The 23,962-nt window shown below is 39.1% G+C and overlaps 1 protein-coding gene across 2 annotated transcripts in view; it reads right to left on the bottom strand.

Moving 5' to 3' along the window:
* Window positions 1–15,725, bottom strand: part of CDH11 (cadherin 11) — a 104,720-nt gene extending 88,995 nt beyond the window's left edge. The window contains exon 1 of one of the 2 annotated variants that reach the window (XM_073307968.2): window positions 15,352–15,725. The gene's annotated coding sequence lies outside the window, so the exon portion shown is untranslated. Of the gene's footprint in view, window positions 1–14,702; window positions 14,834–15,351 lie in introns of those variants that run through there. The other variant, XM_073307969.2, reaches the window with a different exon arrangement.
* Window positions 15,726–23,962: the final 8,237 nt, after the last annotated feature.

Here is a 23,962-nt window from a genome sequence, read left to right as displayed (position 1 = left end):
AGGAGTCAGGTTAATTTCCAGCTCACTTAGGTACTGGGGAAATGAGTCGCATCTGCTTGCTTCACTCTCCAGTCCTTGCTTGAGTTCTTTGACTTCTGACTACTTTGGTTATAGGACAAACTCTCTTTGATGTTGGGATATTAGAAGGAGTGAAACAATAAATTCCCCATATTCTAATATCCAGACATCATGGGTTTGTTCAAGGACCCTTGTTTCATAAAGGAAAATAATTAAATTACCTAAGCTTTGATCAAGGAAGTGCTGCAATCATTTTTTGATGTAGAACTTGTCTGTTTGAAGCTCCAGGCAGGTAGCTGGCCCATGCCATGTTTAACCCCTTCTCTGTGTGCTGCAACTGCTAGCAGCCTTTGCAGCATTTTGAAAGAGCCAATGTTCCTAGAACTTCAAAGGGGAAATACAGTATCAGTTTTGCTATTCTGCACAAGGGGGTCAGTTTTGTATCACACATCTGGTAGGTAGTTAATTGCGGAAGGGGTTAAATCAAACTCCACTCTCTGTGTCTGAAAAAACGCTCATACTGAAATGATTTTCCAGTTGAATTAACTTGTCTTCATATTTACATTACATATCTGATATAGAGCAAAATCAGCCAGTAGTGTCTAAAAACAGATCCTCATAAGAAAGTGGTTTTCTGACAGAGTTAACTAAATTTCAATGTAAAAAAATAAATTCATATTTAGGACCAAATTTTTGAAAATATGATACCTAGTTCTAGGTATACAAAATATGTATGCGGGCATGTATTGTGCGTGTCAATTAGATTATTGCATGCAAAAACAGTACACTACATGTGCAAGCCCATGACATTTTATTCCATGCAGAAAGCTGGCTTTGCCTAAGAAGTGTGCATATTATGGACACATAGAACTCCACCTCCTTTGAAAATGGGGCCCTTATTGACAGCTGTGCACAAAAGATATGAGGAAATACTACATTTTTGTTTTAAAATGTAAATGTATTTGGAATGTTTAGGTTTATAGATGGGGCAGGATCAGCCAATAACGGATCCTCACAATGAAGTGGGTGTACAACTGAGTTAATTAAGCTTCAGTGTCACAAAATAAATCCTTAAATCTCTTGAGGTGAAATTCCTCCCTTCTCTGCATCAAGACAGAGTCAGTATGTTTTGTTAACCAAAGTAGGGGGTTGTATGGAAGGAATGGAAATCACACTTTCAGCTATAGCTATGCTACTGTAGCACCACAGCATAGATACTTCCTACATTGATGGAAGGGGTTTTTCTGTCAATGTAGGTAATCCATCTCCTCAAGCGTCAGTAGCTAGAGCAAAGAAAGAATTCTCCCATCAACCTAGCAGCATCTACACCTGAGACTAGGTTGGGTTACCAACTGAACTCAGGGACACAAATTTTTCACATCCTTGAGCAACATAGCTAGGTCGATCAAAATTTTAAGTTTACACCAGGGCTCAGCTTCCTGGCAGGCTCTAGGACTACAAGATAGCTCCACTGCACCACTTATCAGGAATTTCCCAGCCAGAAGATCTTCCTAAACCTAAAGTGGCTCCAACCCTGTTTCCTCAGCCTATCTGCACTGCTGAAGTAGATGGTTAAGGGTTCACTCAGAGATAGGGAGTTGCACCTCTCCCTATGCATTCTGTGGCCTCTTCTGGGGGGGTGGAGAGGTCATTAAAAAGGACTTATAGATTATAGAAGGCTTAACTACTGTATAAGGAGCTATCACCTGAAACTCTTATGAGCATTGAGATTGACTGTGGAAATAGCCTCACCAGGCTGTTGAGATCTGAGGAAAGTAGGTTTGAGGGACGACTTCCATGGTAGCATTTGTGGCAGAAAGCTGTCCTTCCTTCAAGGAACAGGGGTGAAAAGGAATTGTGTCATTCAGACTGACATCTCAATTCACAAGGGCATAGAATTAATAAGGAATAATGAATATGCCTGGCTTACTAAAGATAACAGGCACATAATTCTGTGCATGTGGATATAGATAGAAATTCATGACTTCATTTAAAACATTTGATATGTTACTAATTTGCTGGATAATAAAGTGTGTGGCTTTTGAGAAGCCCCAAAGGAAAAAATGTATGATTTTGGGAGAATGGTAGAGCAGGCTAATGTTTTGTGTGATATTTTATTTATTCCATAGTCACAGGTACTGTATACATAAGTAAACAACAGGTGATATACAGGTATTTACAGTGGTGAAATATTTCTAAGGAAATTAACTTCTAACATTAAAGGTTTTATGCATTTCATATTGAACTTGAAAATGGGCCCATGTCTAATAAAATTGGACTAGTTTTCAGGTGAAAATAGACAAATTTTGAAGAAAAAATAGGGCTATTTCTTAGAGCAAAAAAAGTATTCAAGCCCTGGAAAAATCATATTTTTTGTAGACCTTTAATGTGAAAATAGTGGCTTTGTTCACATTTTAAGTAAAACAAACAAACAACAATCCAATTATTAGACAAATCTCCCTACATCTACCGGCCCCTCCCCCAACAGGAAGAACATGCTGATTTGTTTTATTTTTAAAAAGGAAGTTCAAAAAGGCTGAATTGTCAATTAATGTTGATCATAAAAACAGCATTTAATGGTTATGAGAATAAAAAACAGATTGGTACCCAGTTAGTCAGCAAGCTGATATATGTAGACAATCTGGTTCAAGTCTGCCGCAGACTATGGCCAACAGAACCTTATGAAAGGAGTAATTACAGTTAGCACCCTTTTCAACCTCTAGCTCAACCTTAAAAAACCCAAGGTCAAGACAACAAGCAACTATCACATCTTGGTAAGTATCAGAGTTGGCATTTTCGCTATAGACTTGATTATTTCAGCCAAACTCATTTCTTGTTCAATGTGATTGGAAAATTAAAGTTATATTAGTGCAATTTCTCACATATGATAGTGTGTGGACTGCATGCCTAATGCAGCTAGCTTCAAAAGTGTTTTTAGTCATAAAAGATATGGTTATTATTGTAAAAACTGAGGTAATCGTAATAACAAAAAATGGTTTAAAATACTGGACCAAATTCCCTCTTCACTAACACTAGTGTAAATCAGAGTAATTCCACTAATGTCCTGGGAGTTACTCTGATTTACACCAGAGTGACTGTAGGCAGACTTTAATCCATTTACTATTTACATAAATAGATGCTGATCGCATAAGATATAATACATGATATACTGTCCAGGGGTCTTTGTTGCAAACTGCATAATTGTTTTCAATAAATGAACTTATTTCTAATATATTTTGTCTATATAATTGATTAAGGTGGAAGCCTTCCCTAATCATATAAAAAGAAACAATTATACTTATAAATATATAAAGTATGACATTACAAAAATAAGCAAATTTGAGGGTGGTTTGTTTTCAATATTGAAAAACTAAATCCAGGAGTAGTTCAATTCTAGGTCCTAATTTATTCTATTGCCCATGTTGGGAAACAAAGGGAGTTCTATTGTTGACCCAACTCTAAGAATGGTGATATATTTGTATCTCTGTAGTTTACATTTCTATCATGATCTCTTAGTTTAAATAAAATTAGGCTCTGATTCAGAAGAGCACATAAGCATGTGCTTAGCTTTAAGCACACTCTTAAATGCTTTCCTGAAAAGAGATGGATTTTTGCCTGAACTAATGATGATTGCATTTCTTTTCTTTTTAATCAATATGACTAATTTTAATTGACAAATTGACAAAGATTCATTGTTTCAAAGGCTCTCTTCCACTTTTATAACTAACTAAAAAAATCAGCTTGTCCAATAATTGGAAGCCTATCAGTTCACTGACATAGCTCCTTTTAAAGAGGATTTCTGAACATAAAGTGCAAAATTCTGTTATTTTCCAAATATGTGCTGAATATCTCCAGTTGGCAATCTAAAAGGGGTAGTCAATGTATTAGCATTTTAAAATATGCTTTGATTTTCATCTTTCAGAATGCTTCCATATCTGATAGACCCAGTTTCCACCTACTATCATAAGATGCCTTTGCATAAGCTACAGAATTACTGAACCCTATTGGGGTATGGAGACAGCCTATGGGTTTCATGCTTCAATGGAGTTCATCGGTACTGGTGATATTACAGCATAGTATATGTTCCAACATCACTGAAAAGCAGCAGACAAACAAATTGAAAACTGTGATGCAAGGGTGAAACTGTATCCATAATTTTCTGTGATTCTAACTGTAAATGTCCCAGTTGAACCACATACTGCAAGAGAAGGTTTCAAGATGTACTACCTAGGCACAACAGATCAATTTAAGAATGATGGGAGAGTGAGTTAAGGTGGAATACCATTTTTCTGTGATTGCTTCATCATTTATCAGTTTGCATCAATATCATATTACTTAAAAGTGGGGTTTTGTTGCTTATTAATGAACTAAGATAGGAATTTATTAAAGCACAACATAAAGTTATTATTTATAATTTTCTATATGCACCTCTTAGCCTGCATGCACCTAGCAAACCAGAAAGACAACAAGGACCTTGATCTTTGAAGTCTACGACCTAGACAATGTGTAGCCACAGGTGGGTAACAAGACAATAAAGAAGTTTAGGGTAGTATCTGAGATTACCCAAGTATCCAGTTATGACCAGTGCACAACGTGCTGTACTGAAAAGATGAGCTTGAGGGGTTTCATATATCAATTTATTTATTTCATAAAGTAATGTTCTGGTTAATTTCATCTAGGTTTGATAGCCGAAGCGGTTCTTAAAGATGGGCTTTAAAGAGGAGAGGGTGGGGACTTTCAGATCAGCTTAGCCAGGGCATTCCAGATATGTTGGGACAGGAGAGCATAGAAAAAGGCTCTATAGCTCTTTTTTATAGTGGCTTGGCACTAACCAAAGATGTTTGCCACGAAAATGGATGAATGGGGTATTGAGGCCGGTGATGGAGGAGACAGGAAGGGAGGGTATGCAAAAAGAGACAAAGTGGCAATGAAGAGGGGCAAAAATTATGAGGTCTTGAACACTTGAAAAACACTTGAAAAAGTTAAAACTTTATGCTCTAGAGAAGTGGAAGTTAGTGGAGTTATCGGGGTGATGTGGTTAGATCAATTGGCAAGGAATACAACCTTGGAATAAGCATTTTGAATGGACTGAAGAGGGGTAATGTGGGAGTCTGGGAGACCAGAGAGGAAGTGGTTATGTTAATCAGCAAGATGAAGGGATAACAGCCAGAGCCTGCAATCTGGACCGACAGAAAAGGATGGGTCTTATAGACAGCATGCAGAAAGGAGTGGCAGCATTTGGACACACTAGGATGTGCAATGCAAGGGTGAGGAGTTATAGGCCAGGAAGAACATTGGCTGTGTCTACAGAGAATGGGGGATTTGAGTGAGGATATGAACTCAGTTTGGCCATGTTATATTTATGTTGATAGTAAGACATTGAGGAGTAGATGCCCAAGAGATCGGTAGAAATCCAGGATTGAACTGAGACAGATTATTTGTTAGTCTCTAAGGTGCCACAAGTACTCCTTTTCTTTTTGCGGCTAAAGACTAACACGGCTGCTACTCTGAAACTTGTCATTATGTGTGGAGAGACAGATCGGTAAGGCAAAGAAGCTCAAGTGGCAGGAAGGGCTAGCTTCACTGGGGCACGTGAAAGAGGAAGGAAAGGAAGTCTCTGAGTGGATAACAAGGAGGAAGGAGAAAAGGGTGCTGGAGAGGAGGGGCACAAGAGGCGGTCATAGCGGACCTTGTCCATCTTTTCTTTGAAACTGTTGGTAAGATCCTATATGGAAAAGGAGAGGACATAGAAAGAATGCAAGAGAAGGTTTCAAGATGGATCTGAAAGTTGCAAATTTATCTTTTTTATAGTGGGTTGGCACTAACCAATTTTTAACAAAGAGATTCTTTCCTGAAAGTTGACTATTAGGCCCAAATAGTCAGTGGGCCTCCGCTGTTTGTGAATGCATCATGTTTCACATGACTATTAAACAATTCTTAGATTCATAGATTCTCAGGTCAGAAAGGACCATTATGATATGACCATTATGATCTAGTCTGCCTCCAACTACTGGTCTTACTATTTGTTCTGGCCTTGCATATGCAAAAACATATTGCTGTTGCAATGTACTATGTTTCACTTTAGAGCAATAAATAGTATGTAGCATCGCAACCCCACTGTAAACTATTGCAATACATATTGATCGGACTTGTTCTCTGGGCTGCAAGTTCTAACTGGAACTGGAATATGATGAGGCTTGGAAGGATTAGATTTTTATTAGTAGATGTCAGTAAATGTTGATTTCACCATACATACATAAATCAACAAAAATATTTCCATCTAAAATAACTGAAATTTACAGCCAATATTGCTTGAAAACTTATTAGAGTTTGATTTAAGGATATTTACCTCATATATATTGATATGTGATGTTGACAATGTGTTTTAACTTTTTGAATCTCAACGGCTAATGTCATGAAATAATTATTTTCTGACTGACCCCTCCCCCATAATTTCCCACCACAGTAAACATTTAAAATCAATACAAATAAAACAAGTTTAAAACCCATAATTTTGCATAACTGTGAAAATGTAAATCAATAAAAAAAGGGAAAAAAAAACCTTTACAATCAGAAACTGATATTAGCTGCTCAAATCCCATTCAAATTCTGTGAACCTCTTATATCTGGGCTTGAAATCTTGCAAGAATGGTAAGTCTCAACAATTTGCACTGTCAGGTATTAGGCGGATATTTGCAAAAAAAAAAAAAAAACCATGCACAATCGGAAAATAATGAGGTAATCAGGGTTATGCTCAAATGATACTCTGTTCAGGTTCACTGGAATTTTGGATGAAATTTGAATTGATTCTTATTTTAGCTGTAAAGATTTGCTCATTCCTAATGACAGAATGGGGAGGATCACATGCAGTATGTTTGGCATGCTGCTACATATGTTGGATTAATCTGACAGCATCCTGCCATTTCAATCCAGTATTGTCTATTCCTCACTAAATGATTATTAGAGTTACTACCCTGGTTCCAAATTATTTCCAGTAAAGAAAAACACAAGTCCATCTTGATCTGTGAGCCAAAATGAGCTTCATGGTAGCCATAAGTGACTAACTAGAGGCAGTATATCACCAAGTATACCATAAATAAGGACTGACTCTTTGCTTGGTAGAAGTTCTGATCTGAAAACTTTGCCTTCGCCAGATCCACAAAGATCCATGAAAATCCAAAAGGATAATTTGCAGAAAATCAACTGTTACAAAAGGGTCACCATTAATTTATTCATGTTGAGCTGTACCTTACACCACAGAAGTCTCACTGAAGTCAGTGGAACTTATTGTGGAGTTAAAATTACTAAGCGTATCAAAAACTAGCCTAAAGTAACCACACAGCTGCTGAAATGTTGCAATTAATCACAAGGAACTTAAAAAACAAACAAACAAACAAACAAAAAAGACCACCAAAAAAACTAGCCCTAACTATTCAAGAAGAATTTTTTAAAAAAAATCCCGGTTAGAACCATTTTCTTTTAATACTATTATTACAGGTTCAAATACCAAAAAGAGAAGACATGCTTACTTAAAATCCTTATATCACAAAGTTTATTAGTTCAATTATTAATTAATTAGCTAAAACCAAGGCATAAATGTTGAATTTCACTTTTAAAGAAGGTTTCAGAGTAGCAGCCGTGTTAGTCTGTATTCGCAAAAAGAAAAGGAGTACTAGTGGCACCTTAGAGACTAACCAATTTATTTGAGCATAAGCTTTCGTGAGCTACAGCTCACTTCATCGGATGCAGTCAGTGGAAAATACAGTGAGGAGATTTATATACACACAGAACATGAAAAAATGGGTGTTATCATACACACTGTAAGGAGAGTGATCACTTAAGATGAGCTATTACCAGCAGGAGAGCGGGGGGGGAGGTGTGGGGAGAAAACCTTTTGTAGTGATAATCAAGGTGGGCCATTTCCAGCAGTTAACAGGAACGTCTGAGGAACAGTGGGGGGGAATAAACATGGGGAAATAGTTTTACTTTGTGTAATGACCCGTCCACTCCCAGTCTCTATTCAAGCCTAAGTTAATTGTATCCAGTTTGCAAATTAATTCCGATTCAGCAGTCTCTCCTTGGAGTCTGTTTTTGAAGTCTTTTTGTTGTAATATTGCAACCTTTAGTCTGTAATGGAGTGACCAGAGAGATTCTGTGTGTATATAAATCTCACTGTATTTTCCACTGAATGCATCCGATGAAGTGAGCTGTACCTCACAGAAGCTTATGATCAAATAAATTGGTTAGTGTCTAAGGTGCCACTAGTACTCCTTTTACTTTTACTTTTATAGAACAAATTAAAAGTTGTATCCTTTTTATGTTGTCTGAGTTAAAACATGATTGCCTTTGAAATGATAGATATGTGTTGAAATCACCTTAAAAAAACCCAAAAGGCTTGAATCTGAGACTTGCACCGTATTTTTTTTTTTAATTTGGTACTAACATTTTAACATGAAATTCTAGACTAAGTTTACACCAAATCCATTGATTTTGTTTGCCTTACAAATCCATATACAAAATTAAATTAGTGGGTGAAAAAAGGGGAAGGGGATAATATAGTATTCATTTATTTGGGGCAGCCAAGAACTTTGAGATAATTACTTTCAATCAAGGCGGGGCCGACCATTTAAATGTATGACTGTATGCCAACACATGTGTGTATTAATAAAAAAGTTTAGCATTCATGGAAATAGGGTTTAGTCAGATTCCAATAGAGCTATCACATCTGGTTTACACTCAATTATGACTTATTCTTGGCAGAATGATATGCATGCATGTAACTAACTATTTAACTCAACCACTGAGACTCAATATGTTTCTGGATTATTTTATTTGAAAGTACACACCAGTAGCCTCACTGGGATAAAAATCACATTTGCACAAGGGTTTTGTAGCATCATTTTATGCAGAAATACAAAAGCAAACAGATAATACTTATAAGCAAGTATTATGCAAAATTTATGACCACTGAAATGCAATATATTTGAAGCATCTCTTCAACAGACTGGATGACTCAGGAGAAAGGTAACAGGATAAGGTATCGTTTTTAACCTGGCCCAAATTGGCAATGACTGTGGATGTTTAGTGCTGCATTTGAAATGAAATGGTGCTCTCAGTCCTGTTCCAAGCAGACACAATGTCCGTATGATAATATCCCAGTTAGTGCCCCCAGTTGCCAGTTTCACTGGGGAGACCGAGAGTTCTGTGTGTACAGAGGATGAAGTAACCTCTTAGATCTAGACTCTCCCTAGAACAGGACTGAGGCATGCTTGTGTAGCAGCCTGGGGAAACTTGCACTGTGAGTGCAGTACATGTCTGGTGGACAAATGGAGCTGAGTTCTTAGTGCTATCAAACCATCACCTTGCACAAACCTTAAAATTCTGTAAATTGTATTTTCAAAGGATGTTGAACTTCATTCTTTCTGTACTTTATCCCAGCCTTTGAGCAATGTGGTCCCTGCCTCCCACTGGCATCAATGGGAGCTCTGCCACTGTTTTAAATGAGAGCCAGTATGGTCTCTTACTTGATCAGTAACATGAAATCTCAAAGCATTTGCATCTTAGATATATTGATGTTTTCTACACTTGGTTTCATTCTGTTTTAAATGTATCAGCAGGAGTTCCGTTCAATGTTGTTTACTTTACAATAAATATTAATTAATCTCTAATGAGTTGCATACTTAGTTCATAATGTTGCTATTGTATATCTGCCCCATTGTGGTATGTTTTATTTCTTTGGTGATGAACTACTAAGTCATCATTATAACAATAATTTATTCTTGAAAATATACAATAGTGTTAGACCAGTACTATTTTGGAAAACCCTGCATCCTCTTTTTCACCCTTCATTTAATTCTTGCTCCTATAATCCATTTAGATTGATTTCTACTACTTCAACTCAGTATCCATTCCAATACAATTAAGAACGCTGATGAATTCTTTAGCTGATTCAGAAGGGAGAGGATTCTTTTTCATTGCAAAAGTTTGAAGCAACAAACTAGCATTTGCTTAAGACAGCATTTTAAAACTGAAGAGCTAAATTATGGCTTCTGGAGCCAGCTGAGCACTGTGGGGCCTGGAGGTTTGGAAAACACTGAACCACCCAGCCAGTTACAGTAGAAAGCATTATGTCTTTGTCAAGCAGAGGGAGGGATAATGCCTTCTTCCACAAAGGAGCCAGCAGCAGTCCTGGCTGCTCCACTTGATATCAGCCTCTGAATGTTAGCTGGCTTGCAAGGTGGGCAGACACTGCAGATGAACCAACCACACCTAGATGTTCCCTTGTGGGCCTTGAGCACCACTGGCAACGTAAATCCATCCTCTTTGACAACAGCTAAGAGCATTATGGATGCTATAGGTGCACTGGGGATGGGAAGGAAAGGGATTCTGCACCCCAGTATGTCTGTGCGGGGGCAATCATCATTTTCTCTTAAAGTATGTAGCAACTCTAATCATTACACACTACTATAGAATAACGTATATAATTTATATTTGAAGTTAACTGACTGATATGATTTAATGAGACCTTGTAACTATCATTAAACTGTATCCATGAGAATTTCTGCTGTTGCAATCATATGCTAAAATTTCTGTAAGTCATCTAAACTTCAAGTCATATGTCTGAATTTCAGCCCAAATAGAGCCAAACACTGGAATCAGAAATTGTATGCACAGTACTTACTACAGATTGATTTACAATTTCATATGCCAATAATTAACATTTTAAAATCAATATTTCATTATATGCCATTTCTGCATGTTATTAGCTTATTTAGTAATAGCTTAGTTAGTAATAGCTTATTTTTCAAGTATCAGTTATATATGTTTTTGAATTCTGTATACTAAAGTGTTTTGCAAAATGACAGCTGGGATGCTTTGGGCCAAATACTGTTCTCCGTTGCACTGATGTAAACCAGTTTACTCCAGTGTAAATAGGAGCAGAATTTGACTATTTGAATATAAAATGCATGCTTGTTTCTTGTCTAAAGTGTCTTTCAGTCTTTTCCAAATATCCTCCATCACTGGGAAGAAGGTACTAAGACATTATCCCAAGTATTACCAGTAATTTTTATCATATTACTTTTTCTCCTCTCTCTGTCTCTACATTTGTTCCCTTTTCCTATCATGGATTGATGCTTTTTTTGGAAGACAGAGGAAGAAGCAGCAAATCCCTTAAAAATCATTGCTGCTGGGAGAACAGATACTGTTTATTTTACACCTAGACTCCAGCTGTGTCACTCCTCATACAATCTAAAGTTACATGATTTCAAAACTTTGCAGTGAACTCCAAGGTGGTAATATGATGCTGAAGGTAACACGATCCACTGACTAGAAAGATGTTAATCCTGACAAACTGCCTGAGCATTAGCCTGAACCACAGCTAGATTGAATTCTGTCTCCCCTGGGAGGGCCTGCAATGCTGGTAGTAACAAAACGTCTTTTCATAGTGCCCTGAGAAGCAGATGGGCCACTAGAAATGATTTAGAGAAGAGCTTCAGTGCCCTCTAGTGCTCACAAGTGTAATGCCTTTGAAAGAACAATTACCAAATTTAGAGTCCCCCAAATTTCCAGCTACCGTTCGTTATACATGAAAGAAACAGACTTACAGCTATCATTTCTTTACTAACACAGTTACTTCAGAGACATTAAACTATATAATGTCCAGTTTAGTAAATCTGGAGGAATTTGATATAAATTCCTCTTGATTCCTTACTTCTGTAACTTTTAAAAAAAACAACATAATTTTTAAACCGATCCAGAGACCTGTTGATCAGTTTGTTCAGCAATAAGTACTGTAAAAACCACTTTCAAAACTTGAGATCTTTTAGTCAAATCAATCCTCTAATTTATAAATGTATCAAATATAGTCTTATAACCATCTTTTAATTACTTCAAACTATTTACACAAAAACAAAAAAGGGGGGGTAGTATTCCTGTATATGTCGTTTTGGAGGACAGTATTCAAAATGAAAAAATAACTATACTTTCTAGGAGAATGTTTTGGAACCCTCTGATCTTCAACAATATAACTCAAATACACAATTAGAGTCCTCCCCCACCCCCTTTTACCCCTATGTCACTGGGAGAATTTTAACAATATACACTTGGATACATTCAATATTGTTCAATTTATTGGTAGTACCACTGAGAAAAAAAATGAATGCAGAGAGTAAGTTAGACAGTGAAATGAGATTACAGTACTTAACTATAAAATGAAGCCCTCTTAAATCACATGCATCAAGGCCAGATCCAAAGTCCATTGAAGTCAGTGGGAATACTTCTGTTTACTTCAATGGCCTTTTAATTGGGCCCAAGAAAGGGACCGTGAAAACCAAAGTGCCATTTTTTAAAAAAAAGTTGTCATGTTATTCGAAATTGCCTATAGATTCTGAGCTTTACATACATATGGTGGCTTTGCCACCAACAAATATGTTTTGTAGATATGTTGCTTAATGGTTTCAGGTAAAACAAGTCGAGATGAAAATATTATTTCTCACACACTAACATCTGATGGCAAAACGTCTGATTCAGAATGGATTCAAATAATTTTCATAGAGATACACTAAGTAAAAAAGAGAACTAATTTTTAACGAAGTTTGAAATTGCATTATATTTTTATAAAAACCGGCTCAATACCTGAACTACAAAGAACATCCTTTTTAAGAATACTGTAGTAAAAATATGTTCTGCTTAGTCTCATTATTTGTTTAAATAATCTGTGGAAAATGTAGCCTCCTAAACTACTGCAACTCCAAAGTTGATACATATATCCTGAACTGAACAAAAGGCAATACTTCCAACTTTATTAGAATGGTAAGTTAATTGCACTTGAACTCGCATAACACATAAAAATGACATGTTTTAGCAGAAAAATCATGAGATTCTTTCTAACCCTTATAATTGCTCCAAATGTGCTGTGCAACAGAAATAATTTCATTTTATGATCCAGTCTCTCAATCGACATTTTTCTATGAAGGTCTTCATTCAGAAATTGCCAATCACAAATTGCAGTTACTTATCCCATCTGTTAACACAGTTTATTATAATTGCTTCTGTAATAATGATCTAGTCCAGATCATCATAATTTTTACAGACAAAAACACTTATATAAGCAGACTTTGTGTATTTCAGCAAAGTTTAAGCTGCTATGAGAAGTCTACAAATAGCATATTCCAATCATACTTATTTCTTCATATTAGAGTACTAAGCTTCAGGTTTAAATAGAAATTCAATATTTCCACCAGAAAATCCTAATCACAAGGTGATTTCTAACTTGTTTTCCTATAGAGGTCTATATTCCTTTGTAAGATCTGTAGTCCTTTGTTTTGTAACTTTTTTTTTTTTTTTTTTTTGTTCTCCTGCAATAGCAAGGGAAACTGCTTTGGAAGTGCAATCAGAAACTTATGTTTTCTAGGGTTTAATACGTAGAAGAAATGTGGTAGGGAGGAAAAAGGGCTTCTTGGAATAAAGATATGAAGCTTGGTTCCTTTGCTCTAGCTTGCATTATTCTCTCTCCTGTTCTTTATTGCTTATCTTCCAACATCAAGAATTGTGCTGATGTGCTATAAATTTTTTGCTCATAAGAAAACATCTGCATTTGCATGTCCATATAAAAAAATCCAAAGACCCAAAAGATCATTGACTTGTGCTTCAAATCCCAGTGGAAAAGGAATTAATTTATGCCCACTTCAGATTAATTATTGCAAAACCCCCAAACTAAATACAACATTTTTTATTGACATTTTAACTGGAGTAGAGAAAAAATGTGATATTTACCTAGGAAACCACATAAATCTTGAAATATTGCAAGCTTTAAAAAAATAAGTATATTGCATACTTCACCAGATATATCTGAGCATCTCTGCTTTGGAATTATTTATTGCTTTTTGCATTCAACAGTTTTATTATTAAATAATTATAAATATTTGATTTCTTAATAGAGGTTTGATGGTCTGTGAAATTCTTATATCAACACAAATCAACAGGAAGAAAGTGCTTTCCAATGAGTTACAAACCATTGGAATGTGAAAAACAAATGAACTTCCCCCAAATTAAAGGCCATTTTCTGAATTAGTGACTCCTGTTGCTAAAGAGAATCCTTTGTCGTAGATACTTCGGTAGGTAAATACTGTATTACATAGTCACACTGTGCCCTTTTTAGCAAAGGTACAAAGAGCATTCCCCAGTATATGCTATCTGGCTTATTTCAGTCCTATCCTGGCCAAATTCATATTTTTAAAAGAGTAGATCATATATGAGCATATCGATGAAAGGTAATGACTATGATGTCAGATTGCAATATGTGCTCCTGGAGGATTACACAGGAAGCGATTTTATTCTAAAAGTTAATGGTATTTATGTGGACGTGCAGCCTTAAAGCTCCATCTAGTTTACCTTCATTGAGATTGTGATTACATATAGACCAACAAAAGCATAATGATTTTTAGACTAACCCAGTCTAGAGATAGATACCATCTTAGTACCTTGACTACTGCTGTATGAATTTAAAAACAAGCAGAAAATCGAAGTCTTGCTCGCTTCCCCCCCGCCCCATTTCTATTCTGGAGAAGGTATCTTTCATTTCATGCACTCATATTTTCGCTCTCATTCTGCATATCCATTTCACTATTGTGAGCTACAACGGCAAGGGAAAAAGCTGTTTTTCACTTCGTTTCTTTTAATACCTGCTTATCCAGAGGACCGTTTTTTGAACGCACACACACAGACAAAGAAAAATTGAAGAAACAAAAAAATCCTGAATCGCAAAGAGATTTCTTTCCCCTCCGGAACGATCACTTCTTCCCCTTTTGGAACTCAGTCAGCTCCAGTCTGAGGAGCTGATGCAGAGAAACCCAGCCAGGAGCTAGGAATAAGAGTTGCCAGATGTGGCTTGTGCTCGTCCGGCGATTGCTCCTGGACCCTTTGGCACGGCTTTCCCAGTACTCAAGCCCCTCCCGACCAAAAGCAAAGGGTCTAGGTTGGGTGTGCGCGCCTGGCCGTCCCCTCCAGGGGCTCAGGAGCACCCCGCACAGCACAGGTCTCCAGCAGCACGCCCCAATCTCAGCCTTTCGCTGCTGTCAAGTTTCTAGCGCACACAGAGGCATCCTCCCGGCTCGGCTCCCTCGGTCACTGGGCAGGGGAGCGACACGCAGCGTCTCCGCTTCTATCTCCCACCAGAAACGCTCCTTCCCTGCCCCTTCACCTCGCAGCGCCTTTCCCTGCAGCAGCCTTCACTTACCCCCCCCCCCCCCCAACACCCATCCTCAAAGGCAACCCCAGCAGCCAAACCTCCCCGCTCTCCCCGCGCAGCGAGGGCATGGCCCCGAGCCTTACCTGGGAGTCCAGCCGGGCTGGCCGCTTCCCTGGGTCACCTGCGGCGGAGGGCGAGGAGGCAAGTCCCATTCACAAGTAGACACCGAACAGACCCCGCCGCGTCCACAGCCTGTTACGCTCCGCTGGCGGCGGCGGCTGAATGAGGCTCGGAGCGAGCGGCAGGAATTAGAAGCGGGGGAAGGAGGGGACGGGAGCGGGGGAGGGAGGAAGAGCAAAGGGGGGTGAGAGGAAGGAATAGGCTGGAGGCGCTGGCTTCTTCCCGGGCTCTTCTCTTCCCCGCCAAGGGCGATTCCTCCCCGGGCGCCCCCCGAGACCCGGGCGGGGCGAGAGCTGGGCGTGGGAAGCTCTGAGGAGGAGCCCGGCGCCCCGTCCCTCGGCCCAGCTGCCCCGGAGGGGTGGCTGCGGCACGGCCATGTGGGGCGCTCCCCGCCCTGGGCGGTCTTCAGGGAGCCTGGCTCCCGCCGTCTCCTCTTCCCCACCCCCACCCCCACGGGTGTTGGGGGCGGAGGCCACCCACGCTGCTGGGGCCACCCGCTAACCCACTGCTCCGTCTCCTCAGGCTGGGGGAGCCCACCTAGGGGGAGGGAGGACTCGGTGGCTACCGAAGCAGGAGACCCCTGGCTATGTGGGGGAGGAGCCGCACCCCAGCAGGGGGGCCCCCGTTTGTGGGGGGGCGATTGTGGGGAGGAGCCGCACCCCAGCAGGGGGCCCCGTTTGTGGGAGGAGCCGCACCCCAGCAGGGGGCCCCGTTTGTGGGAGGAGCTGCACCCCAGTAGGGGGCCCTCCTGCTCCACTCCAGCCAGGGCTATTAGTAGAACTGGGCGAACCCATAGGCCTGTGGGGCCGACCCCATCAACTGCTATTTTTCAAAGTTACGAAATTTTCCTCAAAATTTTGCCATGTGGTGAGAGCCCTGGCCAGCTCTGGTTGGTAGGGTGGAGGGCTAGCGGCCCTGCCATCCAAGGCCCTCCCCTGGGCAGGAGTTTGCGTGACCCCCTGCTCTAGCAGGTGAGGTGGAGCTCGAGATCGATCCCTCTTTCAGACCCCTCTGTCCACCCTGTCTTTAGTTGTCTGAGGACTACTGGCGGTATTTTCCCTACAACCAGAGGAAGGGGCCAAGTCCCCATACCAGGCTGCTCAGCAAACAGCAGACGTGGCCGACTCCTTTCATTTCATGGACCTCCAGAGAAAAGTACAGCCAGGCCCACCCATCAGAAACGAATGGCAGTGGCAGATGCCTTACTTCCCACTCCCAAACATTCACAGATAGGAACCAGGAGGAGATGACCATGGCCCAAGTCCCTCTTTTCCATCAGCCTTAGAACCAGTGGTGGTGGTAGTGAAGACCTGTCTGCTCCCTGGATTCCCAGTGAACACAGTGGATAAAGCATTCCCTTTCCCTGTCACCTGTGATCCAGCAGCAGAAGATCATATCTGGCCACCTAATATCCAGCCACCCAAAAATAAGCACAGCAGAGGCAGTTGGGTGATTTCTAATCCCAGGAGTTTACTTTAGCATTTGGGTTGGATCCATCCACTGGAGTCTGCATCAGGTGGAGATAATTTGCCCATGCCTCAATCTGTTCCACAAGTTCTCCCCAGCTACACTCACATTGTTCTGTGACTTTATAGCCAGACCCCTAAGAACATGACTCTCGTACTTTGTGGTTAATTCAGCATTGCCAAAAACTCTATGCAGAGAAAAAAATGGCACAGGCACTACCATTGGAGAAGGAACAAAAGGAAGGAGGCAGCGTGGTAAGCAGATGGACTAAAGCAACCCAGGCTGGGAGGGATGCACTGCTCATGAGCCCAGCAGATTAAAGCTACTTCCTCCTGAGTACCACAGGTCTCAGGGAAAGAGCAGGGAGCCTCAGGCACTCTAGGTTGGTAGAATTACGTCCCTGGAGAATTAAAGAGAAAATTTTTTTCAAAGGGCCATTGTGAGTTGGAGATTCAATTCACAATCCCATTGGGGCAATACCTATATGGGGAAACAATTTTTAGGGGACAGGAATGTTTTAAGGTACATATGGAGTAAGATCATCTGATATTATGATAGCAGCTGAAAACCAGACTCAAAAATCCATTGTCTGGACACTTTACAGACAAGTAACAAGTCCCTGCCATATGGTATTTACAGTCTAGGTGTGGCAGCATACAAGAAGTAAAATAAAAAGAAACATAGCGGGGATGAATTGAAAGGAGTAAAACAAGCTACTAAATTATTATTTATTATTTTATTTGGATGGGAATGGTGTTTTCAGGTGGCAGATATCTGGTGAGGAGGAAATTTGTTTTGGGAAAGTTTTATAAGAGCAAAGTTGATGTGGGGAACTAAGTAAGAGGAAGGTGTTTTGAGGAGTTTTTGAGGGAAGAGAGTTTCAGAGAAGAAGTTTGATGAGAATGTATTTTGGATGTGTTTTGTGAGGGGAATTTGTCTTGGGAGAAGGAAGCTGTGAAGAAGTAGAAATTTTGTGAGCATTATTTTGAGGGAAGGCAGCATATTGTGAGATTTTTACACAAGTAAGAGTTGGCTAAGTCATATAAAGTCTGCTCCCATATACAGAGCAGAACACACAGTTTACTTTTTCTCACTATTGGCCTGATCCAACTCCCACTTAAGTTAATGGGAGTCTTTCCACTGATTTTCACACAAGGTGGATTAGGCCCTAAATTCTCTGGAATTATGACATGGAAATAAGCAATGGTTTTCCTTTGAGTATATACAGTAGTGACCGATACTTAGTTTGGTTCTGCTGTTGTCTCTAGTGGCAACTGAATTTCCGTTTGGCAAAGCTCAGAGCTGGAGAGGTTGCTGGAACATGTTTTCTTCTCTTTTCCATTGCTAGTTTTGGATGCATAGGTGGAGGGATGATTGTTGAGATTTTCTTCTTAAACTGCTGACATCAGATTTTTCTTGAATATAAAGGAAATCTGAAAGCAATTTCAATCTAATTAAGCATACACAAAAGGTACTTGTAATACTCTGTAGTCAAAGACCATATTGATCTATAATGTAAGCTTGCATTAATTCTATTCAAGAAGCATGTTAACAAATGAGTGTGGCAACATTAGATCTGGTGATTGGCTTGAGTTTTCCCCTGGTTTCTGAGCTAAAATTTCAAAGATTAAAACTAATCAGATGTTTCTATTACATTTGTCTTGTGTGATCCTGTGCCTTTAGCAGTTGTAGTTGGAGGATCCCATCCTGCAGGAAAAATTAAGGTGAAATTCTCATCCAAATCAATAGAGTCCCAAGCTCAGTGCTGCCCTTTGTGTATTCAATAGCATCAACAGTCAGCAGCCAAACCACAAAACAAGACATACTAGATCAAGTTTTGTTCATGATGAGAAACTGAAATCAGTGGCTTGCATGAATATATCTGAGGTCAGAATATGGCAAATTAGTATTAGCCACTACATGGTGTATAAGTAAAGGAACAGTTCCTAATTACTATGTCACCATTTCAGGAGATTTATTTTGGAAGGGCCACATCTTGATATCCTTACTCAGGCAAAACTCCCACTGAAGTCAATGGGATTTTTCCTGTTTATGGACCGCAAGATTTGACACATAGCTCCAGAGCACAAAGTCCAGCCTAGACCAAATACTAAAGGGATACATGCAGGAGGCAAGGGAAGAAGAATCTCCCGAGCCACAGAACAGTGGAACCTACACCATCTGGATGGTTGAAGTAGGTTCTTATGTATCCTCCCCTCTTGGGATGTACCATAGGAGGTTCCCACATTGCCTGCAGCAGGAGTTGGAAAGAGCTCAAAATGGAGGAAGATAAGGAACAGGTGAGAGAAAAGGTGTCAAGAAGAAGATGAATTAGGAGTTAGGACACCTAACAGAGGATACTATTGACCAAAATTACACCTACGACTTCAGTTCAATAGGATTTCACTGAAACAAAGAAGAATTTGGTTCAGTGTGAGAAACCAAAGAGCAGCTGGGATCCAATAGCCACAACCATCACTGTAGCCATAACTATCTTCTTTCAGGAGACGTGAACTTTATGGTTTTAGAGAAAAGTTGAAAAAAATATAGAACAGATATCATCAGGTTAAAAAAATCATCTCATTAAACACTACTGGTATAGAAGCTGCTACCACAACAAAGCTTGAAAGTCTTGGTATTTCTCCATGGCCATAAGGGTGAAGTGTTGGACCTTGAACATGAGGGTATTAAAACAGGAAGAGAAAAGACAAAGGCTCTATTTTTTAAAGGGTGGGGGAGAATGAGGATTAGGGAAGGAGAAGAAAAACTTCTGATACAGAAAATATCATATTTCCAATCTGTATATTATAATCTTTCCCCATTGTGATTTACCAGTTGAATACTACACAATTGTCTTATTGTAAAAATGAAAATTGTAATGATGAATACTGACCTGTAACAGGTACTCTCAAAAGTGCATTCCACCTCTATACCAAATGGCACCCTGGAGTAAATGGCTTGTATGGGTTTTCATTCTGGTACATCAGTGACTAGAAAAGTTTGTTTTCATTCCGCTCAGTGTATCATGTTAGTGGAAAATTGTCCAAATCTGGAAGGAAGAAAGGAAAAAAGTAAAATGGTGGGGACATCTGCTTTTGAGCACAAGTATATCTAAGTACTGAGAGTGGGTTCACAGCGGGCAGTGACTCTTCATCCAGAACACCACAAAAGGAAGAGATGTTGGTATTGCCTGCATCTTAATGTAAAAGTCATTGGATAGGTAATTTAAAAAAAAAATTGACATCCTGAATGAGTTATTTCTCTCCACCCCCGTTCCCCTGCCCCTGGTATGCCTGTGGTGGTGGTGTCCAGCCTCCATTTCCACTCTGCCCACTCCAGCCAGACCCAAGGCAACTGTGGTGGCAGTGCCCAGCCCCCCTTCTTCCACCGCACTCCCCATATATGGGAGATCAAAAGCCCTGATCCTGCAATCCAATCTGTGTGATCAGACCATTGGGGATGACTTTAGTGGGACACCATGCAGATATAAAGACTCACTACTAGAGATCAAATTTCAGAACCGGGACTCAAATTTGTTCATGTTATAATGGGAGAAAAAAATCTTTCTGTGTGGAGATCCTTTTCCATTTTTACCAAACACCTGTTTAATGGAAAGTCTGGTTTTGATTAAGACCATGGCAACAGAAGCTAAATCAATTTACACCATCAGGAGATCTGGTTCAACATGTGCTGAGCACAGCTGAGTACAGGCCTTTCCAGATCCATGATCTCTGGGCCCATCCTGTACTTATTCATTCCCCAGTAATGTTTAAGGCAGATCAAAATTAGGCCGGCTGGCTATCACTCCTAAGAGCTGGTATACTTGGTAGGAATTTCTGGGATGAAACAGCACTCTGACCATGCACCCTTTCTGTTTCTCTCACCTCTACATTCAACATGTCTGTCAAGCTGGGAGCTAGGTAGGGGTTGGCAGACTCAGCTCCTATGCCAATCAAATTCCCTCATGCCAGGATAATCCATGGGTAGACATCTAAGCCAGTTTTCTGCCAGCTTTATAGTTCAGAACAGCTCAACGCAGTTGATGCATCTAAGGATCTGGCCCAGAATAGTTAATTAAGCTGTGTTATTCGTCCCTACAGGACTTAGACTGAAATACATTTACAGAGAATGCCATTCTAAAGTAAGTGAATTTCTGTACATTAAAGTACTGCATGCAGAGGATATATTATGCACTCCACTGTAACTATAGTATCTGTTTACACACACTTCACTGTAACAATAGTCTTTATTACCTAATATCCATACAGCACAGAAAAATTAGAAGAAAATGAAATGGTATGTCAGATGAATCTCAAACTTTTAAAAGAACCTATATCTTTTGCTAATGGGCTTTTAGGGATACAGGTCAGAAAGCTAGATTTCTTATTTAGATAAGATATGATTTACAGTTAGGAACTTGAGACCCATTTATTCCTGACACCACATCTTAAAAGAAAAAAAAAGAAAAAAAATATCACCACCATTGTATAAAGAGAATTTACCTTTCAATGGCACAGTGATTAAGTTGACAAGCAGGATCGGGCCCTTACTGAAATTCCAGATCCTGTTGGGGTTTTTAAAAAACTCGGGGACTTGGGGGAAGTAATTTACATAATTCATTTTACATGAAAACAATTGTCCAAGGAATCGTTTCAACTTACTAGAGAGCATACACAGTTTGAACATAGACAACTTGACAGAAAAACATGGCATAGCTTAATACTTAGTACCATTATTTGTGTTCTAATTCCACTTCTGAGCATCACTTCTTTTGTACAGCATGTGCTGTATAATTAATAGCTTTGCTTATTGCAACTCATAACAAAAGGATATTTAAAACCTTTACAGTTTGACATTTCTCTATTTTCTTGTGCTCCATTTAAGGAAAATGCATGTTATGATTCACAAATGATGGGGGTTTTTTTCAGTATATAGTGGGAGTATGTAACTTCAGTTTGCAAATAGTCCAAAGTGTGGCCAAGTAGATTTAAGGGAGAATGATGTTCCTGTAATCTTAGCAGCTAACCCTTCTGTACTGATGAACACCAGGCAGTCATGCTTATCTAGCACAAAGATCTTTCTTCATTTAATGCCCGCAGCTTGAGATAGTCAATCTTGCCCAGCATGCACCTCAAGTATTTCAGATTTTTATTTGTGATTTTTGTTTACGTCCTGGTGCTATTTCTGCTACTATGAGTCAATAGCTACTTATCTACCCATACAAGGCCATAATCAGAGGCACTGTTATACTGGTGACCATATTGCACAAATCTCAGTGCTCAATCACTATCACCGTTATAGCTGTCGGGTAAACAATTACCAATAGAGCCATTTGTTTATAGTCCAACAAAATAATGATAAAGCGTTAACTACGAATTTTACTTTAAACTATAAATAAAGTTGAACCAACTGAACTACCAAAACTGCATTAACATCTATCTGATGTTTTAAACAATCCATAATCACTTCCATCTAATAAGCTCAAGTGAATAAAAATGGATATACAAAGAAATAAGTTTGCTTGACACTTTAAAGTCCACAGGACTATAATTCTTTAATACTGCTTTTATCATTAGATAAAATATTATTAAAACATTATAATTTAAGTCACATGAGTTATAACTAAAACATTAGATGATTCACATAATAATCAATCATAAAACAGGAAAACAGTCTCGGTTATGAAATGTAGAAAAATGAAATGATCTATGTTGCTTTTGTAAAAAAACTCTTCCATTTAGTTTTGAAAGTTCATTGATCATTGGATGCAATATAAGATTTTGGCGAAATTCCCATGTGTAATAAAGCACCAATTTGCTTTATTATGGATGATTATTTAAAGAGACTGGTATTTATTCAGCATTTGTGGCAGGTTGCATTTTTTAAATCATGTTGCATTTTTTTTATTGTCATATACTAGTTGGTCAAGGGGTATAAGTGACTCCCTGAGAGTGAGCAGGCTGAATGAAAATGACAGGTTTTGCTTCAAAGAAGGTAAGATGTGTTTATTCTTAATTGGTGGATGTAATAGAGAATCTAGTAAAATAGTTTCAGTCTCTGAGTTTTAAAGGGTAAATCACCTTCTGCAGTTACGTTATTCAAAAATCAGCACAAGCAATAAGGTTCCAATGTCTGGAGGCACAAGATCTGGAAAGTTCACAAAGTTCTCATTCAAATCAATAGGAGTCTTTCCACCAACTGTAGTGACCTTTGGATCTGGTCCTATGGTGTCTGCAATCCATGTACGTCGTGGAATAGTGCCTCACGAGGGTTCTTTTTTAGTATCACGCAGGGAGTGTGGGTGTAAAGACATGGAATGGCCATTAGATCTTCAAGTAGGTGGCTCCACCAGCCAAACATTCATGCATAGGTATTGCATGCTGAACCGCCATCACATACCCCTACAGATCTAAGGTCACACCACAAGCCACAGGGTAGCTTTGGGACGATTTTGCCCTCTATAGAGCACCTATTTGAAAATAAAACTAAGGAGATTTTGTGACTAAGGAAAATATTTGGGGCCAAGAATGAATTTGAGATTAACTAAAATGGAAAATTAAGCAACTATCACATAATTGAATTTGGAGATTGTTGTTATAGGCATTTTCATGTTGAGGAGGGAGCGGGGAAGACTAATCAAACAGCTGAATTTATCCATGCTTCGTCAATGAGGCTGCTGCCATTTTCCAGGCATTTATATAAGCATGCCAAGAGAACATACAGCTTTCAAAAACAAATTTTTAGTAGCTGTTCTTCTGTAGCTTTAGTAGCTGTTCTTCTTCTTTATACAATGGTGGTGATTTTTTTTTTCTTTTAAGATGTGGTGTCAGGAATAAATGGGTCTCAAGTTCCTAACTGTAAATCATATCTTATCTAAATAAGAAATCTAGCTTTCTGACCTGTATCCCTAAAAGCCCATTAGCAAAAGATATAGGTTCTTTTAAAAGTTTGAGATTCATCTGACATACCATTTCATTTTCTTCTAATTTTTCTGTGCTGTATGGATATTAGGTAATAAAGACTATTGTTACAGTGAAGTGTTTTAGTAACTTGATGCTTTTGGTTATTTGTTTTATTTAGTTGGGAGCATTAGTTATTGAGAAGAAA

The sequence above is a fragment of the Lepidochelys kempii genome, chromosome 12 (genome assembly GCF_965140285.1).
Source record: "Lepidochelys kempii isolate rLepKem1 chromosome 12, rLepKem1.hap1, whole genome shotgun sequence".
NCBI classification, from domain to species: domain Eukaryota; kingdom Metazoa; phylum Chordata; order Testudines; family Cheloniidae; genus Lepidochelys; species Lepidochelys kempii.
This window is presented reverse-complemented; position numbering and strand designations above follow the sequence as displayed.